Source organism: Camelus dromedarius, chromosome 20, assembly GCF_036321535.1.
Source record: "Camelus dromedarius isolate mCamDro1 chromosome 20, mCamDro1.pat, whole genome shotgun sequence".
Taxonomy (NCBI): domain Eukaryota; kingdom Metazoa; phylum Chordata; class Mammalia; order Artiodactyla; family Camelidae; genus Camelus; species Camelus dromedarius.
This window is the reverse complement of record NC_087455.1, coordinates 14,302,363-14,315,368: the sequence shown is the minus strand read 5'-3', so window position 1 is coordinate 14,315,368 and position 13,006 is coordinate 14,302,363.

Sequence of the window (13,006 nt, the reverse complement as noted above, 5' to 3'; positions counted from 1 at the left end):
GCTTTATATATTTATCGGATCTTCTCTTCCATGAGGTAGAAAAAATGACCCAACAATGTAAATTAGATTTGGTGTCAGAGTTCCTGCATTTCACCCCTAAATATACAACTTCAGGCAAGCCACAACTTCACTGAGCCCTAGTAGGAGAACCATCATAGTCACCTCCTAGAAGGGATTTCAGAAAGTTGGTTGAAGTGACAAGTGTGGAACCTACGACAAATAAGAGCACTCACTAGGATTTACCTGCCATTTATTCTGCTATTTGTCATTCTGAGAGGATGCTTTTCTAGGAACTACTGGCCCTAGAAGACTACTCCTGAGGTAGGATTAATTTTGTCCTCAGGGCAACCAGTGCAGGGCTGCAATCCACATTGGTCTCACTCCCCTCCACCTGAAATCCTATTGCAGATATAGTTATGGCAGAGGGTAGCACTTAAAATTTTTATAGTCGCAAATGGATTATAGTTAACTTTTATTGATTATATTTCATCTTACTTCATAAGTGTTTCAAGATGGCTTAAAAAGCCATATATAATAAATGAAAGTACAAACTTAAAATTAATATAGTCTGAGAGTAGAAGGAAAACCAGGAATACGGACATTAAAGTCAAGAATGAGATTAAAAATGAGTATTAGTGTGGCCCTCATGCTTTGGGTTCTGAGCTTTCTGACAGTCAGATGCATGGCCTACCATTTTCCAAAATGGGAGACCTGTCCATGAAATGAGAATGAAACAATTACCTACTGGAGAGACAGCCACTCTATGATCAGATGTGAAAATCTTGCTACAAAGGACACTGTAAGAAATGATTCATATCCTTAAGAGACACATAATGGAAGTTCTTATAATCTTCCGTGTGACCTGATGTATCACACTTAAATCCATCCAAAAAGACCAGTTCTTAGATGATGTGGGAGTCGGGACAATACTTTCATTATATACTAGGATTATTTGTCACATTCAACTGAAGTGCTTTGTAAGATCAGATAATGGTAGTAGAGAGAAGATTTTTGCAGTGAGACAGTTCTGGATTTAAATACCATTCCTACTGCTAAATAACTTTGTGGTCATAAAGCAACTTTTTAATGATACCAAGTCCCATGTTTCTCTGAAAAGAGAAGTTAAGCACCAACTTCCTAGGATTAAATGATGTATAGGAAAGCAGCTAGCATGGTGCGAGGCACATATTAAGTTTATCTTCCTTCCTCCTTCTATATTCTCCACAATGCTTAGCACTCAATAATACTTGCCCAGCTGCACTTAGGCCTCTAAGATACCCTGCACTTAGGCCTCTAAGATACCCTGCACTTAGGCCTCTAAGATACCCTCAAAGATAAATGCCTCGGAGCATCCTCCAAACTTAGTTTGTTCAACATAAGATAGTCCTGGCAAAATCATTACAAAGTAGCTCTCACAACAGCAGCTTTAAGAAAACACCATTATTAGCCTGTCAAATGCATAGAATTCCTGATATTAATGAATCGATCCTCAGGGCCAATCTATAGCACAATCTAGGAAGTGAAAATTTCCCATTGAGAAGTTTAGTATATGTCAGTAAATTAAGTTTCCTTGCCACTGTTTATCTCTCTTCTTTTCAGTGAGGCCTGAAATGATGCATCTACATCTTTTTCTGGCAATTTGTTTCTACCCTATCCTATCCACACTGGCTCCAAACACACACACACACACACACACACACACACACAAACAGAGTGTGGGAATTTCCATTAGAAACAAAGATGAATTCACAAATTGAGATTGCTTATGACTAAGCCAAATGTAAATTGTTCCATCAGAAATAAGAGAATCGCAGTCCTTGCCCCTTGCCAAAGATATTCTAACCCTCTGCACCATCTTGATCTCTAAGGAATGTCCAGGCAAATCCATCCGTTCCCATGCCCAGATATAACAGTACATTGCATGGAAGACCCGGGTCAAGTTTCACCACATCAAGCAAACTGGTTTGTGAAATGAAGAATGTAGTGTGGGCTTCAGCTTCAAAGGTGCAGGTTAAACATTCACCAGCCCAGACCACAAACCAGACGTGCATGAAGGAGATCCCAGCTGCTCCCGGGCCAGTGCTGCACTAGAAGAAGGGAGGGAATCCACTGAATCCTGAGAAGGGCTGGGAATCAAGTGCCTGAGTTTGCATTTTCTGGCTCAGCAACTGGTTTCCATTGAGAAGACTTGTATTCCTCCCATACAAACTGGGAATACACTTAATTATTCATTAAATAAAGGCAAAAACTCAATTTTTACCCAGGTGTAATCTCCAAATTATGTAGGAAATTGCAGATATTCATGTTTGTGATTCTCTAGCTTACCAATATGCAGATTCCCAGTTGTTGGACATACCGTCCTGTGTGTTCTAACAGCACTGCTTGGGCTATACCCCCATTCCACTGATGAGGGCAAGCAAGTAGAGAGAAGCAGTATGTCACGACAATATGAGTGCTAAGCCAGAACCTGGAGGTCTGGCTTGGCCAGTCACTAGCGGTGTGATACTGACCAGTCACTTAACACGTCTGTCTCTCTAAAACTGAAGATGAGTACTGACCCTGAGTTTGTAAGGATTCCACGTAAAGTTCTGTAGAGATTTTAATGTGAACACAAATGCACTCTACATCTTGTCATTACTAACCGTAGTTCAAAAAGTTATTACGTGGCAGAGTCAAGAATGGTCTCCGAACTCCTTGCTGCTCAAAGTGTGGTCTATGGAATGGCAGCATCAGTGACCCCAGGAAGCTTTGTGGAAACTTCAGTCTCAGTCTCTGGCCCCAAACTGCTGAATCGGGATATGCATTTTAACAAGACTGCCAGGTGATTCCTATGCATCTGAAAGTTGTGAAGCACAGCCCTTACTTCAGTCTCAGAGTTTATCATTCTTTCCTAGCAGACGTCTATGAATCATCCAAACAAAACAGACCAATGGTGTGCATTCCTGAATCTTCCATCGTCTTTCCCCATCCTCCAATGGGAAAGGGCTCAGAGTAGACACTGATTTACTTAGGGAGTGTGGGGTGACTTGATAATCATCTAAGACATGCTAACTTTATTTTTAGTAACAATTTTTATTATGCATTATAAACCTAATGCATGTGGGAAATATTTTCTAATGAAGAAAATATTTAGGAAAAAACCCTTGTAATTTCCCAGTTAATCATTAACATTTAGATGTATTTTGCCTTTCCTTCATATACATACATTATATGGCATGATTCTTAAAGCAGCACTGGGTTTATACTATTCACACTACTTTTGTAAACAATTGTTTCAATTCATATTATGTAATGAACATTTCTACTTGTCATTAAATATTAAAAATATGACTTTGTTGCATGTTACATCGTAAGTTTATACCAGATCCATACTTTTGATTTAAGAGAAACATGGATGTATTCTGTATTAAACTGAGACACTGTTTAAGCATTATATTCTCCCTGAGTTTAGCACAGCTCTTAGCACATAGTAAGCGCTCTCAGTAACATTCCTTGTACTGAAGACAGAACGTCTTTCAAATTTATAATCAAATTTTCCTTAATAAAGAGTTATGTTAGCCCAGATGTTCAATCTGTCTCTAATGAATGGTTCCAAAACGATTCATTAATGGACTGTATTTTTTATATAGGTTCCATGTTTCAAGAAGCTTTGGAGAATACTGTGGTAATTCCCAGGGGACTTCTGGTAAGTTCAGTGTAAAGAAATGCTTTGAAGCAGGATCAAAAGTGGCAGTGTTATCATTGTAACTGAGTGATTTCTAGGAATAGTTCTGATGATTCCACCAGTGTGCTGTCCCAATTTCAAAGTAGTATCTTGTCCCGAGCAGTGTCCTGCATTTTATCATTTCAGAAAAACTCATCGCTTTGTGCCATCTAGTGTCAAGGAATCTGTTTCACATCATAATGTTCTTTCAACGGCAAAGAGTATAGAAGAACTGAGTATCAGAAGCCTGGCTCTGCACACTGCATATGGATCTAAAACAAAGTATCTCAGTCCCAGCACTTCTGGCGTATTCTCTGTTGTGGAGAGAAGGGCTAAGCAGTGTAGGCTGTTTAGTAGCATCTCTGGCTCTTTTCCCACCAAATGCCAGTAGCAAACTCCTCCCCCTAAAATATAACAACCCAAAATGTCTCCAGACATTGTGAAATGTCCCCTGGAGGGCAAAGCCATCAGCTTGTCAAGAACTGATCTATTCATACCTACTTAGGATGGCTATAATTTAAAAAAAAAAGAAAAAGAAAACAGCAAATGTTAGCAAGGATGTAAAGAAATTGGAACCCTCATGCATTACTGGTAGGAATATGAAATAGGGTAGCCGCTGGGGAAAACAGTTTGACAGTTTCTCAAAAAGTTAAATATAGAAATACTACCTGGTCCAGCAATTCTGCTTTTAGGTATGCATCCAAAAGAACTGGAAGCAGGGATTCAAATATCTGTATACAATGTCAACAGCAGTATTATTCACAATAACCAGAATGAAAACAACCATATAACCCTCAAAAGATGAATAAATAAAATTTAATATATATGTTTTATTTATATATACACAGTTTTAAATATTTATGTATTGAAAAGTCAGTCATAAAAAGGAATGAATTTTGATACATGGATGGACTTTGAACACATTAGGTTTAGTGAAATAAGCCAAGACAGATATTGTATGATTCCACTTATATGCGGTACCTGGAACAGGCAAATTCAAAGACCAAAAGCAGGACAGAGGTTACCGGGGATCATGGCGGGTGCGGGGGGGGGCTGTTGTTTAATGGATACAGAGTTTTTGTTTGGAATGATCAAAAAGTTTGGGGTGTAACAGTGATGATGGGTATAAATTATTGTGAGTGTATTTAATGCCACTGATTTATACATTTACAAGTAGCTAAAATGATAAACATTATGTCTATTTTGCCACAATTTTTTTTAAACTTGTAAAAAGAGAACAGGCCTAGAGTGATCATTTGTATCCAGGAAAATTATAAAAACCAACCAAAAACATAAATTTCTGTTCATTATTAATTATGCATTGCTTTTTTAGATGACTTTTACTAAGTGTTAGAAGATGGGGCAGGTGGGTAAGTACCTTGCCTAGAAAGCTAGGAGACCTGATTCTAGTCCGCATCCCCTATATGAAGTTCAGTACGTCATTTTACCTCCTTTATCCTTAGTTCCCCCATCTGTAAATTGTAAGATTTACACTAATACCATTATGACCATTTGCAGTTGTAAATTTCCACATTCCGTAATTCTGAGAATGAGAAAATCATTTTCAAAGCATTTACGGAAAACTCTGACAAGAAGTATCATAAACATTCCTATGTGCGGACGCGTCAGAAAATGATGAGGCATTATATATTGAATTTTATAGAGTATTGTGATCTGAAGACTACAATATTAAAACAATTATTTCCATAATGATTAAAAAAAATACAAAGATTTTTATGGGGGTTAAATGTTAACTCTGCTTCCCAACTTAAGATATAAGGTCATTTAAAACATCCCTGGCTCCTCCCCTTCCTTTCTCCATCCCTTTCCTCATCCACCTTATTACCTATTTTACCTATTTCATTTCCTTCATAATGTATTCTCTCTCACTTAACACGAAGTTTAACTCTGAAAATCACATGAGACTATCACTAGAAGTACATTTATTTGGGGGATGTACTCACAGACAACAATAATAACGAAGATAATAATGATTATAAAGCAATAGCTAACATTTCTGAGGATTTAAACTCTGTCGGTCGCTGTATCACTTTTTATGTAATATGCTATCTAAGCCTTAGAACCGTCACATCTGTAACTACTACTGTGATCCCCCCTAGCCAGGCGCAAAACTGATCTCACAGCTACTAAATGACGGCGCTGGAATTTGAAAACTAGATATTTCTGAGTTCAGAGTCTGCGCTCTTAACTGTTTCTGTCTGCCCTGTCTCAAGCCCTTAACCATCCACCAAGCAAGGAATCAAGGGCATCTATCGTAAGGGGAAAAGCAGCAGAATGTTCCCCCACCTGTTACCAGGAAATGGAGAAGAAGATAGCATCCTAACGATTTTTGAACAAACACATTCACAAACAAGGGATGGCTAAAATCCCACCATGGACAAAAACGTGTTAACTTAAAAGGACTTGTTACTAGAAGGGGCTTCACTGGATCTCACCACCATACTCCTTTCCCTGCCGGAACATACTGAAAGCAATTAAACATATTACAAGTATTAAAAATCACTTCAGGCAGAAATAAATTATGTTTTAGATCCTTAGCAAAGAAGGGATGGAGACTCATGGACTCTATGCAAATCTGTTGTTTTTCTTTCTTTTTTTTTTTTTTTTTTTTTTCCTGGTGACCTATTGAAATCACTGTCTAAGAAAAGAGACAACCATTTCATCAAAACTCATTTCTCCCTCCACCCGCTGGCACAGGACCCTGTTAGTCACACAAGCTCTTCAACTTCTGGGTCCATGCAGCCAACAGACGGCACAGTTCCTTGATATCTGTCTCTCTTCCCGGCCACAAGGTACACTTGTCAGGCTTTCTCTTCCCTAATGGCCCTTGAGCCCTTCTGCAAAGACGGCTGGCTTCTCACATCTGGACAGGCATTCTAGTCACTTGCCTCTCTCATTAGTACTCCATCAAATCCCCCCACCCTGGCTTTTATCTATCAGGGGAGCACATTTTATAATGAGTCAGAAAGGCCTGACTACTTACAGTCTCTTGGCAACACATTCTGGCAGCAAAGTTGCCTGAGGACTTACCAGGCTAATGCATGTGTGTTTCTGAATCTCTCCATTCCCCCTAAGAGGGGAATAGATACTCCCATGAGCGTGACTGTGTCAGGACTGAGATTGGATTAATTAGCAGGCACTTATCCCCTGCTTACAGATGCAAGCGGGGAAAAAAAAAAAAGACACAAAATCATATTGTGTCAGCAGGGTGCTTTATCGCATTGGCAGCCTCGGTTTTTCCACAGACCTCTCAGAGATTGGGTTTTCCACATTGAGTAAGTTTGAAGAGTAGATGCCTTTGAAGCTGAAGATATAAAACTTCTTTATAGCCAACACAGTTGGTGCATACCAAAAAGAATTGAAAGAAAATGAAATGAAAGGCTTTAAATTCCCTAGCATTTTATTTCCTTGTTGATTAACTTCTTGGGATGGATGATTATTCACATGCAGACAGATAATTCTCCCGATTTTGCTGAGAGTATCTTGTTTATCGGTTTTCAGGGAAGAAGACAAAGACCCAAACCTGGGAGACGAGGAATCATTTCCCACTGTATCCCAGATTTAGGCATTTTTTTTTTATCAAAGTTATTAGCCCATATGGCCAAGTCAACCAGGTTTTGTGGTCCTGTCAACTTGAAAATATTAAAGACAATGGCAAATGCAACAAACCAGTATCAATAGAAAATTCTGTGCTGCACTGGAAGCTACTTAAGAACAGGAACAGGAGCCTAAGTCACTTAACCTTTGAGCTGCCCCGTGAGCATGAACTGCAACAGGAAAGGTAGAGGACTAAGAAGCCCCATTCTGTTTCACAGCAACTCTGTAAGGCAGGAATCAGCATCCTCATTTTATAGATAGAATGTAAGTTGCTCACCTCAGACCCTTACAGTTACCATGGAACAGGCACTCCTTCAGAATTAGCAGGAAAAAGGAGAGGGAGGGATGGCGGGAGGGAGAAAGGACGGGAGGGAAAGAACTGATTGACTCTAAGCCACTCTCCCACCACGTTTATCTAGCTGGAGCAAAATAAATTGAACAGTGTGTATTTATTTTATCTCCCTTTCCTCTCTCTGTCCCAGAAGTAGGTGTTACTTGATGGTGAAATAATCTAAAATACAATGGGATAAAAAGGAGGAGCAGTGATCTGGGATAATCTAGAAAGAAAACCTCTCCAGTATTAACATGACAGTAAATTCATCTTAAGCATTTTCATTTTCAAAGCAGGACACTGTGGTATGGCAGGAAACAAGAGCCAGCAGATGGGGTCCACGTTCTTTCCCCCATTCACAATGTGACTAAGGGTAACTAAGCTGTCTGGTTCGCTTCATCATCTATAAAAGGACAGTGATTATTTTCATATTGGGGTTACTGGGAAACATTTATAAGATGATATTCGAGAAACAGCAGTCAGATGATTGTTACAATATTTTTGTAAGGTTCAAATTTGATGAGCACTCAGGAGACTGCAGTCTTTAATCATCATTATCATTTATTTCTTTAGCTCCCCCAAGAGATCCTGGAGTGTACTTTTAGAAATGGGCAAAGGATATATGGAAACAAAGAAGAGTTTCCATAGTTCATCATTAATAACCTAAAATTTCTACTTCCAATTGCTTGGCCTTGGAGTCCCTGGTATGGTTTCTGAAATTAGTCTTCCACAGTTCAGCAAAAGATGATACTCAAACACACAACCAAGAGAACAAGAGGTATGTTGAAAGGTATACCCTCCATTTGGCTCACAAAGGGACCAGGATAGGGATGGAGCCCTTTATGGACTGAAAGATACTAAAGACTCTGCCTCTGGCCACGTTGGAGTAACTGGAAAGATACCCACATCATTTGTCATCAGGGAAATGCAAATTAAAAGTACAATCAGATGCCACTCCATACCCACTAGAACAGCCAAAATCCAAAAAGACAAGGAGGTAAAGCAACTCATACATTGCTAATGGGAATGTAAAATGTGACAACCACTGTATGTACTATTGTTTCCCTTTGTAACTAACAAGCAGAAGAGAAACACTTCACCATGAAAACACACTGCTTCTTACGAAAATCCTGCCTAGATTAAACATTCATTGATAAGTCTTGCCTGAAAGTCTTTACACTGATGGTTGCAAAATAAGTTAATCAAACCACGTGCTCGCTCTACATTGACCAGTCAGCGCTCAGCATTCCACTGTCAGCAAGAGCTCTTTCTCCCCCGCCACCCACCCGTCTTTCTATTTATCTATACTTATTATCAGGATGATATTATTTTTTCAATGATTGATAATTCACTACTGTCAATTATTTTATGCTCAAATAGCCCCAGATTTGGCCAACAGGAATCCCTTCTAGTTGACACCTGAGTCCTTGGGATATGCCCCATTATTTTTTAAATTACTTTCTTGCCTTTTGACTCTTCAAAACTTTTAGGAGTAACTCCAGCAGGAATGCATCTCTTTGGCTTATAAATTCCTTAATATCCAAATGCTCCCACATCTGTCTTTCATATCTATCTTTCATATCTATCTTCATATCTACTAAGTCAACAAAATCCCAAAAAGAGGAAAAATATTATTGTAACTACCCCATTACCTAGGGCATAAGAGCCACTGTATACCCACACATACACACACACACACACACACACACATACTTCTATTTCATTATAAACCCATAAAGTTAAAAATTATCTTTTATATTTATATATTTCTATTTCCCTGGTTCCCAGCACAGTGCTTTCCATACAGCAAGTGCTTAGCAAGCATCTACTGAAAGAACTGGAAACATTACTCAGAGAGAGATAGAGAAGAGGAGAGCAAAAAAAAATCTCCAACCAGAAACTCATAAATACGTCTGACAATGCGCTGGGCAATGAGGTGTAGGGTGTGATGTGAAAAGACCAAAACTCAACATGTGGTTTTTCCAATCAGCTCTCCCCTTTTGTACTCCCTCTTTTGCATGTGGTAGTGACAGTGATTTCTGTAGCCAATGCCTCACTTTCCTGAGTGACTCAGCCTGGCTGCCCCACTGTGCTGCCAAGAGCTAACTGCCGTTCATGCTGCTCTAACAGCAATGACAACCACCAAACACTGAGTGCATGCTACGTGCCAAGTACTGAAATGAGAGGTGACCTCCTCAGTGTATTCCCTGGACGGTAAGAGGAGCCAAGGAATACACTGTTACGTGGTCCCAGAGTATCAGCACTCAGTCAGATTCCATAGAGAGCTCTTTCCTAATCACTTTATATGGAGTTGGCTGTCTTCTCTAGTTAAAAAGTTGAAGTCAATGTGATAACTTGCCAGATGCTGTCGGCTAATACTATCTCCATCCTTTTTTGCTCTCTATTGTACCACGGGGGCTGAGAACCTGGAGAACACATATCACTGACCCCCTTGCCAGGAGGAGTTAGTTAGATTCAGGACATGGAAGACTCTTGTGTGAGATATGAAAGGTGCAAGAGAAGGAAAAGCCGTGCCCACCTGCTGACACCGTCAACACACACATACCACATACCCCTCCATGCCCCACACACACATACACACACCCAACACATACATACACACCCCCACATCCTACATACACACCCCACACACGTATACACACAAGGACACACACCACACACAATGCACACACATATATACACGCCACAACACACGCACTCGACTCCTTGGGAGAAAGGCTCTCACTGACTTAATTCTTCCTTAGGGCCAGGCAGCAAAGTAGAGTCCTAATGATTCCTGGACCGATTACTTTATTTTACTGATCAGGGCAAGTTTTCTAAATCAAACCGTTATTCTGCCTAGGATACACTGACCTACATAAATTCATCTTTGATCCATGACATATACTGAGCATAAGCATGCTCACTATTTGAATTCTAAACATATGTATAAACTTCACATTTTCTAAGGAAAAAAATCACCACCAAGGGAATTTTCAATGCAAATGTTAATGCCTGCTTTATTTTTTTTTTTCTTTAAGGCCAGAGAATCCCCAGCCCTAAATACTTGAACAGTAAGTAAATGAAGATGGAGAATAAAGACATTTTAGACCGAGAGAGACTAAAGACATGGACTACAGGAAAAACAAAATAGGAAGGCTTTTCCAGGGGCAGAGAGAATAGATGTGCATTCAACCTGGAGTTCCAGTCTTTTGACTTATAGCTCAACTGAATATCCAGTATTTTAAGAAATAGAGAAGGGATTATTTAATGGTTCCTTGAACTCGATAAACCTCACAGCTAATAAGGCCTGCAGTTAGGGTAACTAACCATCTAGGTTTGACCAAAATGGAGGGGTTCCCAAGACATAGGATTGCCAGTATTAAGACCAGGTAAGTCTAGGCAAACCGGGACAAGTTGGTCACCCTACCTGCAGGCATGAATGTCTTGTGGGTTTTGTTTTACTTTAATAAAAAGACTAGAAGGAATTCCTTATATTCGTATAACCTCTTTCAGTTTGAGTGTTTTCATATATATTAATTTAATTACCACTGTAGCTCTTAGGTTGGTAATTCTCAACCTTGACTGCATATTAGTGATTACTTGGGGGAGCTTTTGAAAAATCTAGGTGCCTGGCAATTACCCTGCACAGATTAAAACAGGCATCATATTTTGTAAAACTCCCTGCTGAATCCCATGTGCAGCTGAGATTGAAGACCACTGACTTTGATTTAACTCTAAAGAGTTCCATTTTATAGAAGAGGAACGTGGCATTTTAGAGTGACTAAGGTCAACGTCAGTATTTTGTGACAGCATTGGAACATGATCGCTAACCTTCTACAGGGATGAAGAAGCTGCATTGACACCTAAAATTGCTCTGATTCAAATGAACAATTAAGAATCAAATTCTTTCCCATGCTAGACCCCTTAGTCTACCTCCAAGAGGTCAAAGAAGGAAAAATGCAAATAATTGGAATAATATACTTAAGCCTTGTGGTTTTAGCAGCAGAAGGTCTCCTTTGGAAGAGACTCTACTGGACATACAAATTGTATACTTGAGGTGAAGGGATGAGATTTCTACCTCTGCTCTTGCTACCAAAGAGCATACTTCAGGAAAAACAAGGAGTTACAGTTTGGTTAATAATTAAGTTCATGTTTTACTGGGCAAGGTTTGCAAGTTTGATTCAAGGCTGACTTGCCTATACACGATTGGAGATTTTAGGAGAGGCAGCAAGCAGCAGCAGCATGAGAACTCAGAGAAAGAGCAAAGATGGGTAACAGCCAAGGAAGAGGATCGAATTGAGAGATAATTGATTTTGGACTCTGTGCTTCCCTGTTCCCCCACAATAACTTCAGTAAAACTTTTCTTTTTTAATGACTCATGGATTTAAAACAGGTTTGTGGGGTGCAACTATGCAGATAGGAGAATTGACCCACCAGGGTTATATTAGAAACGACTGAACATCTATTTATATTCAGTGAATGTTCATCAAGCATCTACCATGTACTAGACCCCAGGCTAGTCTACGGGGTTAGAAGGATGAAGACAGCATGCTCTCGGCCCTAGGAAGGTTGTGAACAATCCAGAGCTTGATAGTTCTGTCTTCACTTCTTAGTACAAATTTGGTGTCTGATCATTTCATGTGAAATGAAAGATTCTTAGGGACTGTGTCATAGTTTCTGAAACACCAAATATTCATACCTCAAAATGGAACATCCCAGGCAGCCATCTTTCCCCGCCATACTTCTACATGCTTACTGTGAAGCATTAGAAAAAATTAGGACCTCAGCCGATCTATCCACTGACACACACACTGGTTGATTGAACGTAGAACTTACATACTTCGCTTGGGAAGCATCTAAGTTGTACTCAGCAGGTGAGCAAAATTCAGACCCAGACTCCATTGCAGGATAGCCATGGAGAGATGTGTAGTCCATGGACTATTCAAATGCTGAAATGCAGCCAGCCCTCTGCTTGTGCAGCCTGGTGCCCTGGAGCAGGACTAGATAGGCCAAACACCTATGGGTTGTTCCTTTTTTCAAGTCATCTAATTCACAGCAAGGCCCAACTTTTTTCTCAGTAGTTCCTGGACTGTGGCTTGATGTGCTACAGCAAAGATAATCTAAACATCTTCACTGTAAACGTGGAACAACATAGGAGGGGCATTTAAGGAGTATATTTGCCTATGTTAGAAACAGATCCGAACTCCATAAACCATGCCACAGAATTTAAAGTTTATTTGGGAGAAACTAAGAAGAAGAAGAATTATTTTCTAAGATTTATAAATATCATTACCAAAAAGGAAAATCCTTAACAAGACTTTTAACAGTATCTAAAAATAGCACACATAAAT